The sequence below is a fragment of the Crocuta crocuta genome, unplaced genomic scaffold, assembly GCF_008692635.1.
Source record: "Crocuta crocuta isolate KB4526 unplaced genomic scaffold, BGI_CrCroc_1.0 scaffold334, whole genome shotgun sequence".
In the NCBI taxonomy this organism is placed as follows: Eukaryota; Metazoa; Chordata; class Mammalia; order Carnivora; family Hyaenidae; genus Crocuta; species Crocuta crocuta.
Genome location: NW_027533260.1, coordinates 70,453 through 84,137, shown reverse-complemented (window position 1 = coordinate 84,137; position 13,685 = coordinate 70,453).

The window sequence follows — 13,685 nt, the reverse complement described above, 5'->3', positions numbered from 1 at the left end:
AGCGGAGGGACACCTTCCATATACCAGAATCTCGCGGTACCGGGCCCCTCGCGGTACCGGGCCCCTCGCGGTACCTGGCCCTTCGCTGTCTAGTTTCCCTCCGCGCTCCGCCCCCTGACGGGCTCTTCGAAGCCCCGCCCCCTCTCCGGCTTCGACCCGACCCCGCGCGGGCCTCATCTCCCTGCGCGCCCCGCCCTCGCCTGCTCAGTCCTGCTCCTATAGCGGTACCTGCTGAAGCCTCGCCTCTCCACGCCCCGCCCCCTGACGGTCGCACCCCGCTTAGGCCCCGCCCACGCACGACGCCCTCTCGTCTTATTACTGCGCGCGCGCGCAGTTTTCTGTAGACCCGGAAGCGGATAGCGAGCAGTAAAATGTCTCGCTGTGGAGCGTGAGTTTCCGTCTTTCTAGTTTAAACCTGCTCTTCGCGGGCCCTCTCCTCCAAACCCGGGGTCTGGGCATCGCCACGGGTCTTAAAATCACCGCACTCGCTCCTGCACCCCCAAGTAAATTCAGACGTCGCAGGGAGGCCAGGGGCGCGTCTCTTTCGGTTTAAAATCTCAGTTCAGCTGGTCCCTGCCCCCGGCGTTTCCGTGTTCGATCCACGCAGACTCCGGCTTTCCCCTCCGTGTCCTGCTGGAACCTTCTTGGGAACCCGCCTCGCGCCGTGTAAAGCCCGCTTGCACGAGGTGGATTTGCGGCCCGCCCCAGCCTCGCCCTGTCGGCCCTGCCTGGGCAGTCCCTGCAGCCCCTCCGGCGAGGCCGCGTCCTCCTCCGCACCCTGGGATTCTGGAGAGCCCGCCCTTCTGAGGCACCCTCCCCGCCCCCTCTCCTCGCGTCGGCTTCTGTTCCCCAGACACCCCCGTTCCCTATTCACCTCTTACCCTGACTCCGCGCTGGGGTGGGTGACCTGGCCTGCCTAGTGACACCCAGTGTTCCAAGTCCCAAATGGTTCCCCACTGGAAAATGTGCTGCTTTCAGGAGGCGGTACTGAATGTGTGATGGAGGGAGACTGGGAGAATGAAAGCCACTGAAAGAAAAACCCTAGAGACGACGTAGAAGATGGGCAAGGGACTTGCAGAGAGACCGGATAAACCGCGAAAGTAGCAGGTGGAAAAAATAGAGAAGTTTGAGGAAAGCTCGGTCTCAAGAAGGGCCCTTCCTTGTTCAGGGCACTTGAGATGGAGAGGACAAAAGAGTTAAGACCTTGGCCAGGAGAGCAAGGTGGGGTAGAGAGAGGAAGCAGGTGGCGAGAGAGCGGAAGAAACCGGAATGAAAGTAAAGCCACCTGGGAGTGCCCGAGAGAGGAGACCAAGGGAGTATAACAGAGAAAGAAGAGAGGAACTTAACGGAGAGCAGGGAAGGAGCACAGATGGGACAAGAAAGAGGCAGGAACGCGTGGAGACGGGACAATCAGAAGGATTGGGGAGAAAGAAAAACAAGAGGGGAAACACGCAGAATTTGGCAGAACAGATGTGAGAGAAGGAATCCCAAGGACAGAAAGAGCAGGACAGGGGAGGGGTACGGAGTGAGCAGAAACCCGGGGCGCGGTGGCGGGAGGGTGTGGATAGAAAAAAAAAAAAAAAAGTACAGAGGTAGATAGAATAAGAGAGAAAAGCACATCTTAGTGAAAAGAGAGGGTGCAGCCGAATCCAGATGAGTCTGTGTTGATCGGATACAGATGATGAAGTTGTGAAATACTGATTTGTGGCTTTACAATCTAATACATTTAAAGTTTGTTTAAATTATATGGATAAGGATGAACATTTCAAAACTCGGATCTGTAAGGCTCGTGCGTTTTATATTTATGTGCATTACAAAATAATTTTCATTTGCAAACCATATTCAGCCAGTGGGCTGTAATTTAGTTAATTTGTGGGTTATCCTCTCCCCTTTGCCTGGGCTGGGATCCGAAGGGGAAGGGGAGAAATGACTGCCACCACATGGTGCCTTTTAATTTATTTTTTTAATGTTTTATTTCTTGGGGTGGGGAGAGAGAGCGAGCACGCAGACGGGGGGAGTGGCAGAGAGAGGGGGTGAGAGAGCCCCAAGCCAACTCTGGGCTGTCAGTGCAGAGCCCATCTCTGGGCTCCATCTCAAGTACTGTGAGATCACAACCTGACCTGACGTCAAGAGTCCGCTGCTTAGGGGATGTTTAGGAGCACCTGGCTGGTTCAGTCGGTTAAGCCTCCGACTTCATCTCAGGTCATGATCTCATGGTCCTTGAGTTCCAGCTCTGGGTAGGGCTTTCAGCTGTGGGTGTGAAGCCTGCTTTGAATCCTCGGTCTCCCTCTCGCCCCCACCCCCTCACTCACTCAAAGTAAACAAACATTAAAAAAAAAGAGGGGACACCTGAGTGGCTCAGTTGGTTGGGAGTCCGACTTCAGCTCAGGTCATGATCTCACGGTTCGTGGGTTCGAGCCCCCTGTCGGACTCTGTGCTGGCAGCTCAGAGCCTGGAGCCTGTTTCGGATTCTCTGTCTCCCTCTCTCTCTCTGACCCTCCCCTGCTCATGCTGTCTCTCTCTGTCTCAGAAATAAATAAAGCATTTTTTTAAAAAGTACTCTTTAAAAAAGAAAAGCCTCAGGGCACCTGGGTGGCTCAGTCTGTTAAGCATCCGACTTCGGCTCAGGTCATGATCTCACGGTTCGTGGGTTTGAGCCCCGTGTCGGGCTCTGTGTTGACAGCCAGCTAAGAGCCTGGAGCCTGTTTTGGATTCTGTGTCTCCCTCTGTTTCTGACCTGCCCCTGCTCACACTGTCTCTCTCAGAAATAAAAAAGAAAAGCCTCAGATGCTTTACCAACTGAGCCGTCCAGGCGCCCCTATGTGATACCTATTTAAAGGAATGTTAAATTTACTGTGTTTTGGGGTTTTTGGTTGTTAATGGATTTACTTCCCCCTCTCTACTTCTCTAACATTTAATTCAGTACTCTTTTTGTACCTTAAGGAAAATCTTAGTTCAGTTTCCACTTTCTTATGAATAATAATATTTAAGTTCATTTATTTATTTTTGAGAGAGAGTGAGAGAATCCCAAGCAGGCTCTGCATCACCAGCGCAGAGCCTAACACAGGGCTCACCACCTGTGTGATCATGACCGGAGTCAGAAGCTCAACCATCTGAGCCACCCAGGTGCCCCATGTATAAATAATTATTAACTTCTGAAATAAGCTTTTGTGGCCCCTCCTATATACTCAAGTCATGTTAGTCTTTTCTCAATATGATACATATTTATAAGTTTTTAATTGCCCAATGTGATGTATTCTTAATTTTTTTCACTTTGACACCAGAATTATTTAGATTTTTTAAAAAATTACAGATTGTCCACCTTTTAAATTGGTTTCTGGTTTATATTAAGGCCTGGGTGCTTTCTCCTATCTTATATATTAGGAAAGTTCTTTGGCATTTGGTAAATAATTTTAGGTTGTTTCAGTGAGTACTTGGTAAGGATGTCGATGATCTTTTAGCCTTTGAAACCTAGTTTAACAGTTGCCTAATTCTCCATTTTCTTCCTTTATGTGATCCCTTAAAACAGTGGGCTGTGAGCTACTAAGTCCCTGTACCCCTCAATTCTGTTTTGTCTGCTGTCTGCAAATTGAAGGATGGCTGGGTTGACTTGAACTTTTTTCCCAAAAGAGTCCATCCATTTATAATGATGAGATTTGCTCATCGACAAAACTGATATTAAACAAAAATTTGCTCAGAGCTAATTTCTGTAGCTGATTGTCTTTCATTGTGATCTGCACTAATGGTTATGTTTTTGCAATTATGTATTTTAAAATATGTTATAGTGGTTTTTCTGGAAAAGGGGAATTAAGTGCTTGATATCAGTGTGATGAGCCTTTCAAAGGAACTTTTCCTTTTATGGGGCATCAGAAAGAAGATTCTGGGACTTTCAGGGGGAGGATGACAAGGACAAACTGCCTGCTGGCCCATCAAGCGACCATTTCAGAATTCACTTACACCGGATCAGTGCCTTGTCAGACCTTGTCAGAAATGTCACCCCTTCCTGGCCTCAGTGAGCCCACTTGTAACTTGGAGATGGGACACTAGTCCAGAAACTGAGTCTGAGCAATGCTGAATCCTGAAACTATTGGCCACATTGCATGTGTCTCTGTGTGTGGCAGTTCTTTTTGGACATAGTGCCCAGTTGTCATTGGAATTTTAAATGGGGAGCACCTGGCTGGCTCGGTAAGAGTGACTCTTGATCTCACTGTTGTGAGATGTTGGATGTGGAGCCTCCTTTAAAAAAAAGAAAAGAAAAGAAAAATGATTATAAATGGGTCCCAGTCCTCCAAAAATGAAACACAAGACACTACGATGCAAGCAGAGACACAGACTCCGAGTCATAGACCGTCGTCCGTTGTCCTTCTCTGCAGCAGGGGTGAATCTCTCAGCAGAGTGTGTCACTCCGTGGCATTGAACCCTCTGCTGGCCCCGTTGTCACCAGGACAGAATGCAGACTCACCGTGGCTACACAGCCCGAACCATCAGGGCCCCCGCCAGTGTCTCCAGCCTCTTCCTGGGACCTCGCCCTGGGGCCTCGCCCTCTCCTCACAGCTCACCGTGCTCCATCACGATCACCTTTTCTCCGTTGCCAAACGCCAGCCTTTGCTGTGGCAGGTCCTCGTGCCTCCTCTGCCCTAATGTCCCTAATCCACCTCGGCTCTGGCCCTTTTTCCTCCTTCAGGTTTAGGCTCAGAGATGTCTCTCCAGGCTCTCCTTACGGGCCCTTCCCCAGCCACACGTCACGGTACGCAGGTTGAATTGTCTCCATGTGACAAAGGCTCTTCTCCATTGGGTCTTTCCTGTTTCCTCTCAGCAGGAGGGAGCACGGAGTCCCTCCTTCCCAGGCTGGCGGCCGCACCTCGCTTGGGGTGGGGTTGCGACGCCAGGGCTGTGGGTTGAGCTGAGTAGTTCTCGGGGGAGACCAAGGAGCCAGGGCAGGTGATGATGCTGGTATTTGTTCTGGGAATGTCAACATTCATGGATCTGAACCTCCTGTGGCCGTGAATTTAACTCAAGAGCAGAAGGATGTACTGAGGCCTGGAAGGCCCTACAGACCAGGGGTCCCCCCACGTTCACCTGCCCTCTGCCAGCTCCCAGGTGGTCCTGGCTGTGCACATCAACAGGGACTGGCAACATCTTGGGCAGGGGCTTGGCTTCCAGCAGTTGATCTGCTCAGAGTCAAGAGTCCCAGTTTCCCTTTGTGAGGGGTGAGGACAAGGTCAGGAGGCTAAGGGGACATAAAATAGGCACTGTCAAGAACTAGAGGTTCTTTAAATAGGGAGAGGAGACCTGGTGGCCTCTGTGAAGAGATCTGGGGCTTCTCTGTCTGTAATATCCTCATTGCGCTCAATCCAGCAAATGTTCTAACTATTTTTGTTGTCGGTGGTGGTGGTTGGTTGGTTTTTTGTTTTTTATTTTTTTGTTTATTTGCAGGTACAAATGCTTTATTGCAGCAGGTTTTTTTTTATTTTTTAAATTTACATCCAAGTTAGCATATAGTGCAACAGTGATTTTAGGAGTAGATTCCTTAATAACCCTTACCCATTTACCCCCTCCCCACTCCCACAACTCCTCCAGTAACCCTCTGGTCTCCATATTTAAGAATCTTTTATGTTTCATCCCCACCCATCCCTGATTTTGTATTATTTTTGCTTCCCTTCCCTTATGTTTATCTGTTTTGTGTCATAAAGTTCTTGTATGAGTGAAGTCATATGATACTTACCTTTCTCTAATTTTGCTTAGCATAATACCCTCTAGTTCCATCCACGTAGTTGCAAATGGCAAGATTTCATTCTTTTGATTGCTAATTAATACTCCATTTTATGTAAATATATACCACATTTTCTTTATCCACTTATCCATCGATGGACATACTTTGGCTATTGTTGATAGTGCTGGTATAAACGTTGGGGTGCAAGGTCCCTGCAAAACAGCATAACTGTATCCCTTGGATAAATACCTAGTAATGCAATTGTTGGGTCATAGAGTAGTTCTACTTTTAATTTTTTGAGGAACCTCCATACTGTTTTCCAGAGTGGCTGCACCAGTTTGGATTCCACCAGCAGTGCAAGAGAGATCCTCCTTCTCTGCATTCTTGCCAACATCTTTTGTTGCCTGAGTTGTTAATGTTAGCCGTTCTGACTGAAGTAAGGTGGTATCTCGTGGTTTTGATTTGTATTTCCCTGATGATGAGTGATGTTGAGCATTTTTTCATGTGTCTGTTCACCATCTGGACGTCGTCTTTGGAGAAGTGACTGTTCGTGTCGTTTGCCCATTTCTTCACTGGATTATTATTTTTTTTCCGGGATGTTGAGTTTGATAAGTTCTTGATAGGTTTTGGATACTAACCCTTTATCTAATATGTCATTTGCAAATATCTCCTCCCATTTATTCTGTCGGTTGCCTTTGAGCTTTGCTGATTGTTTCCTTCACTGTGCAGAAGCTTTTTATTTTGATGAGGCCCCAATAGTTCATTTTTCCTTTTGCCTCCCTTGCCTCCTGAGACGTGTTGAGTAAGAAGTTGCTGTGGCCAAGATCAAAGAGGTTCTTGCCTGCTTTCTCCTCTAGGATTTTGATGGCTTCCTGTCTTACCTTTAGGTCTTTCATCCATTTTAAGTTTGTGTATGGTGTAAGAAAGTGGTCCAGGTTCATTTTTATGCATGTTGCTGTCCAGTTTTCCCAGCACCACTTTTGAAGAGACTGTCTTTATTCCATTGGATATTCTTTACTGCTTTGTCAAAGATTAGTTGGCCATATGTTTGTGGGTCCATTTCTGAGTTCTTTATTCTGTTCTATTGATCTGAGTGTCTGGTGTGTGTGTGTGTGTGTGCGCGCGCGTGTGTGCGTGTGCGTGCGGCGCACACATGCTAGTACCATACTGTCTTGATAATTACAGTTTTATAATACAGCTTGAAGTCTGGGATTATGATGCCTCCTGCTTTGTTTTTCGTTTCAAAATTGCTTTGGCTATTCAGGCTTTTCTGATTCCATTCAAATTTTAGGATTGTTTTAGCTTTTTGAAGAATGCTGGTGTTATTTTTTATTTTTATTTTTATTTTTTTACAAATAGTTTATTGTCAAATTGGTTTCCATATAACACCCAGTGCTCATCCCCACAAGTGCCCNTATTTTATGGTTTTTTGTGCAATTGTGAATGGGATCAGTTTCTTGATTTCCTTTCTGTTGCTTCATTGTTGGTGTATAAAAATGCAACCGATTTCTGTATGTTGATTTTGTGCCCTGCAACTTGGCTGAATTCTTGGATCAGTTCTAGTAGGCTTCTGGTGGAGTCTGTCGGGTTTTTGATGTAGAGTATGATGTCATCAGAATGTTGGTGTTATTTTTATAGGTATTGGACTGAATATGTAGAATTGCTTTGAGTAGTATTGACATTTTAACAATATTTGCTCTTCCTATCCAGGAGCATGGAATATTTTTCCGTGTGTGTGTTTGTGTGTGTGTTTGTGTGTGTGTCTTTTTCAATTTCTTTCATAAGCTTTCTATAGTTTTCTGTGTATAGATTTTTCACTTCTTTGGTTAGATTTATTCCTAGGTATTTTATGGTTTTAGGTGCAATTGTAAATGGGATCAATTCCTTGATTTCTCTTTCTGTTGCTTCATTGTTGGTGTATAGGAATTCAATCGATTTTTGTGCATTGATTTTATATCCTACCACTTTGCTAAATTCATGGATCAGTGCTAGCAGTTTTTAGGTGGAGAATCTTTTGGGTTTTCCATATAGAGTATCATGTCATTTCCAAAGAGTGAAAGTTTGACCTCCTCTTGGATGATTTGGATACCTTTTATTCCTTTGTGCTGTCTGATTGCTTTGGCTAAGACTTCCAATACTAGGTTGAATAACAGTAGTGAGAGGACATCCTATCTTGTTCCTGACCTTAGGAGGAAAGCTCTCAGTTTTTCCCCATTGAGGATGATATTAGCGTTGGGTCTTTCATACATGGTTTTTATGATCTTGAGGTATGGTCCTTCTATCCCTACTTTCTTGAGGGTTTCTATCAAGAAAGGATCCTGTATTTTGTCAAATACTTTTTCTGCATCTATTGAGAGGATCATGTGGTTCTTGTCCTTTCTTTTATTGATGTGATGTATCACATTGTTTTGTGGATATTAAACCAGCCCTGTATCCCAGGTATAAATCCCACTTGAGCATAGTGAATAATTTTTTTAATGTACTGTTGGATCAGTTGGCTAACATCTTGTTGAGGAATTTTGTGTTCATGTTGAGGAATTTTATGTTCATGTTCATCAGGGAAATTGGTCAGTAGTTCTCTTCAGTGGATTCTTTGGTTTTGGAATCAAGGTAATGTGGGCTTCATAGAAAGAGTTTGGATGTTTTCCTTCCATTTCAATTTTTTGGAACAGCTTCAAGAGAATAGGTGTTAACTTTTCTTTAATGTTTGGTAGAATTCCCCTGGAAAGCCATCTGTCCCTGGACTCTTGTTTTTTGGGAGATTTTTGACTACTAAGTTGATTTTTTTTTACTGATTATGTTCATTTTTTTCTGTTCATTTTTTCGGTTTCTTCCTGTTTCGGTTTTGGTAGTTATATGTCTAGGAATTTGCCCATTTCTTCCAGATTGCCCATTTTATTGGCGTATAATTGCTCATAATATTCTCTTATTATTGCTTTCATTTCTCCTGTGTTTACTGTGATCTCTCCTCTTTCATTCTTGATTTAACTTACTTGGGTCCTTTCCTTTTTCTTTTTGATCAAACTGGCTAGTGGTTTATCAATTTTGTTAATTTTTTCAAAAAATCAGCCTCCAATTTCATTGATCTGTTCTGTTTTTTGTTTGTTTGTTTGTTTTGATAGCATTGATTTCTGCTCTAATCTTTATTATTCCCTGTCTTATGCTGGTTTCGGGTTTTATTTGCTCTTTAAGGTGTAAGGTTAGGTTGTGTATCAGGTGTAAGGTTAGGTTGTGTATCTGTGACCTTTCTTCCTTCTTTAGGAAGGCCTGTATTGCTATATACTTTCCTCTTATGACCACCTTTGCTGTGTCCCAGATGTTTTGGGCTGTGGTGTTATTTTCATTGGCTTCTGTGTACTTTTAAATTTCCTCTTTAACTTCTTGGTTAGTCCATTCATTCTTTAATAGGATGTTCTTTATTTGTTACAAGTATTTGTTACTTTTCCAAGTTTTTTCTTATGGTTGGTTTTGAGCTTCACAGCATTGTGGTCTGAAGATATGCACGGTATGATCTTGATCTTTGTGTACTTGTTGAGGGCTGATTTGTGTCCCAGTATGTGATCTATTCTTGAGAACATTCCTTGTGCACTGGAGAAGAATATTTATTCTGTTGCTTTAGGATGAAATGTTCTAAATATATCTGTAAAGTCCATGTGGTCCAGAGTGTCAATCAAAGCCATTGTTTCCTTGTTGATTTTCTGCTTAGATGATCTGTCCATTGCTGTAAGTGGGGTGTTGAAGTCCCCTGCTATTATGTATTATGGTATTATTGCCAATGAGTTTCTTTGTGTTATGTTGCTTTATGTTTAAATGATTCATATATTTGGGTGCTTCGTTTGGATCATAAATGTTTACAGTTGTTAGGTCTTCTTGGTGGATAGATTCCTTAATTATGATATGCCTTTCTTCATCTCGTGTTACTGTCTTTATTTTATTTTATTTATTTTATTTTANTCAAAGCCATTGTTTCCTTGTTGATTTTCTGCTTAGATGATCTGTCCATTGCTGTAAGTGGGGTGTTGAAGTCCCCTGCTATTATGTATTATGGTATTATTGCCAATGAGTTTCTTTGNGAGGTGGATGCTTTTTCTTATCCATTCTGTTACCCTATGTCTTTTGATTGGAGCATTTAGTCCATTAACATTTAGAGTACTGAAAGATATGAATTTATTGCCATTGTTTCTTGTAGAGTTGGAGTTTCTGGTGGCGTTCTCTGGTCCTTTCTAGTTTTTGTTGCTTTTGTTCCTCCCCCCACTCCCCCTTCTTTTCTCCCCTCAGAGAGTTCCCCTTAAAATTTCTTGCAGACCTGGTTTAGTGGTCACAAACTCCTTTAATTTTTGTCTGGGAAACTTTTAATCTCTCCTTCTATTTTGAATGACAGCATTGCTGGATAAATAATTCTTGGCTGCATATTTTTCCAGTTCATCATATTGAATATATCCTGCCACTCCTTTCTGGCCTGCCAAGTTTCTTTGGATAGGTCTGCTGCGAACCTGATCTGTCTTCCCTTGTAGGTTAAGGACTGTTTTTCCCTAGCTGCTTTCATGATTCTTTCCTTGCCTGAGTATTTGTGAATTTTACTATGATATGCCTTGTTGATGGCTGGTTTTTGTTGAATCTAATGGGTGTCCTCTGTACTTCCTGGAATTTGATGTCTGTGTCTTTCCCCAGGTTAGGAAAGTTTTCTGCTATGATTTGCTTACATGACCCTTCTACCCTTTTTTCTCTCTCTTCAATTTCTGGGACCCCTATGATTCTGATGTTCCTTTTTAATGAGTCCCTGATTTCTCTGATTCTTAAGTTGTGCTCTTTTGCCTCAGTCTCCTTATTTTTTCTGCTTCATTATTCTCCATAAGTTTTTTTCTCTATATTGCTGATTTACTGCTCTGCCTCATCAATCCTTGCCACTGTGGCATTCATTCGAGATTGCAGCTCAGTTATATCATTTTTAATTTCATCCTAAATAGCTGTGCAGAGAGGGATTCTAATCTATTTTCAACCCCAGCTAGTATTCTTATTATTGTGATGCTCAATTCTGGTTCAGACATCTTGTTTGTATCTGTATTGATCAAGTCTCTGCCTATTGTCTCTTCCTGCTCTTTTTTGGGGGATGAATTCTTTCATTTTGTCATTTTGAAGGAAGAAAAGGAATAAATAAGGTAAAAAAATTAAAATTAAAAAATTTAAAATGACACACACACACAAAATGAAATATATGATGCTAGATCCTAGGTGTATTTAGGTCTGGTTGTTGAAAGGAGATTGATAGATTAGAGGAAAAAGTGAAAAATTAAGGAAAAGAAAAAGAAAACCTTTGAAAATTTGAAAAAATGAATACCATGAAAGCGAATAAAATGAAATGATGGAAATAAAATAGAATTTGAATAATTTACAAAAATAAAAAATGTAGTAGGAAAAATTAAAAATAATAAAAATTGAAAATAATTTCAATTGTCCATCGATGGACATTTGTGCTGTTTCCATACTTTGGCTTTTTGTTCGACTTTTAAAAACTGGACTCCGTGTTGTCCCCACAAGTATTCCCGGCAGGGCCACCTTCCATACTGAAGGCTCAGTGTCCTTCACTTTGCACTCTTGTCTCTTACTGGTGTGGTGCCCGTGCATCTTGGCCCAGTTTGCTCAGGCATGCATGGAGGAAAGTGGAAAGGTGGGGAGAATGGAAGTGAGCCTAGAGGGCTCTGCGGGAGGGAAGTGGAAGCAAGTGTGGGCCCCCAGCGAATGGCGTGTGCACATGTCCCAGGCATGGCTGTGGGGTGAGGGGTGTGTGAACTTGTTGGTAAGGGGCATCTCAGTTCCAGCAGGAGCACCTGGAAGTGGCTTGTGGGTAGTCGTGGGGCCGCATGGGTCCGTTTGGAGAGCCATTGTTGTGGCTCAGGTTCCCTGGGACACAGATGCCAAGGCTGAGATTTGCCAGTGGGGGGTTTAGTTGGGAAACTCTTGATGACACCTGAGGAGACATGAAAGGAGAGGGATTAGACAGAGACACGTTGCCCTGTGATGTTGCTGGAACCAGGCTGTGAGCTTAGTCCACAGGGAGCTCTGACCACAGCTGGATGGTGCCTTGGTCCTGGGGGAAGTGGGGGCGGTGGGGATCTGGGAGGTGCGCCCCAGCATCTGCTCCACACGGTGACTTCTCTGTGGTCTTTTGTCCTCCCCTTGTTACATTTTAAGTCTTTGGAAGTTATTTGGTGAGGACACACAAATGATGTTTTAGATACGAGACGTACATACCACAGAGCCTTTTTTTTTTTAATTTATTTTTTTAAAATTACTTCCGAGAGAGAGAGAGAGCGTGAGTAGGGGAGGGTCAGAGAGAGAGGGAGGTACAGAATCCGAAGCAAGCTCCAGGCTCTGAGCTAGCCATCAGCACAAAGCCCGATGGGGGGCTCTAACCCACGAACTGTGAGATTATGACCTGAGCCGAATGCTTAACCGACTGAGCCACTCAGGCGCCCCCACAGAGCCTTTTTATTTACTGCTCTTCCAATCTCTAGAACAAAACATTCTTAATTAACGATGCCCCCTTAGTAAGTACCCTTTTCTATGCTCCATTTCAGAGCACACTACATTAAACACTGTTTTCAAACCTAGCTTCTAGTCCTCACCCATATCCCATCTGGTCAAGGTTTCCCAGCCACTGTGGGACTGAGACTTTCCAGGTACCTCCCTCTGTCAGCCCAGTGACTCATTTCCTGTTCTCTTCCTGCTCCCGACAGCACCTTGTGGCATGGCTGATTGTCCCTTTTCCTTGAAAGACTGATTTTCTTTTCCCCTCTCCACCCAGCTTCTGCTCTGTGCTCTGCATCCTGTGTACAGGGGTCTCCGCATCTCTGATGGGATGCCTAACAGGCATCGCCATCTTTATTTGCGCAAAAATGGTCTGGACCTTTTCTAAACGTCTTCCCCCTGCATCCTGCACATCTTGGTTGAGGGCCAGCTTGTACTTCCTAGTGCTTAGATGCACATCTCGGCATGAACGTAAAATAAGTAAGAAATTACATTATTTAAGTATTTATAAGATAAGAAAAAGTTAAAGTTACTTAACATGGTAGGGAACATATGGTTTCTAAAATTCTTTCAAGACGTTGGGTGGGGGTGGGGGGCAAATATTGTAAGACAAGTCCCAATCTGTATCCCCAGGTGCCTGAGTGACCTCCTCTCCTGCTGGTCTCCTGACCCTGCTGCAGCCACGCATGCCTCTCCCCCTCTCCCCTCTACCTCTCTGCTGGGGCTAGGCCTGCTCCTGCCTCAGGGCCTCCCAGGCTCTGTCCCTCTGCCTGGAACTGTCTGGCCCCTCAGAGGCAAGGGGCAAACACTCTCCCTCCCTCTTCTGGATCCTCGTTCTGATGCTGCCTTCTTTCTCAGTGGAGCCTCTGGGACTTCCCTGTTAACATGGCAGCCGCACCCTCATCCCCACCTCTGCTGGCTGCCCTGTATATTTCCTTCTGGTCCTTCCCCTTCCACGTTTGGATCCTGGTGACAGCAAGCTCCAGGGGGAGAGCAGGTGGGAGGTGGCATATCTGTTAGGACAGCTGTTAGAAAAATACAAGAGATAACAACCGTTGGTGAGCAAGTGGAGAACAGGGAGCCCTTGTGCACTGTTGGCAGGAATGTAAATGGATGCAGCCATTTTGGAAGACAGGGTGGAAGTTCCTCAAGAAGTTAAGAATAGAACTGCTGCAGGGGCGCCTGGGCGGCCTAGTCGGTTGAGCGTCTGACTTTGGCTCAAGTCATGATCTCACGGTTCGTGGGTTCGAGCCCCGTGTCGGGCTCTGTGCTGACAGCTAGCCTGGAGCCTGTTTCGGATTCTGTGTCTCCCTCTCTCTCTGACACTCCTCTGTTCACTCTGTCTCTCTGTCTGTCAGAAATAAATAAAGCATTAAAAAAAAAAAAGAATAGAACTACTGCATGATTCAGCAATCACACTTCTGGATCTGTATCCACAGGAAAA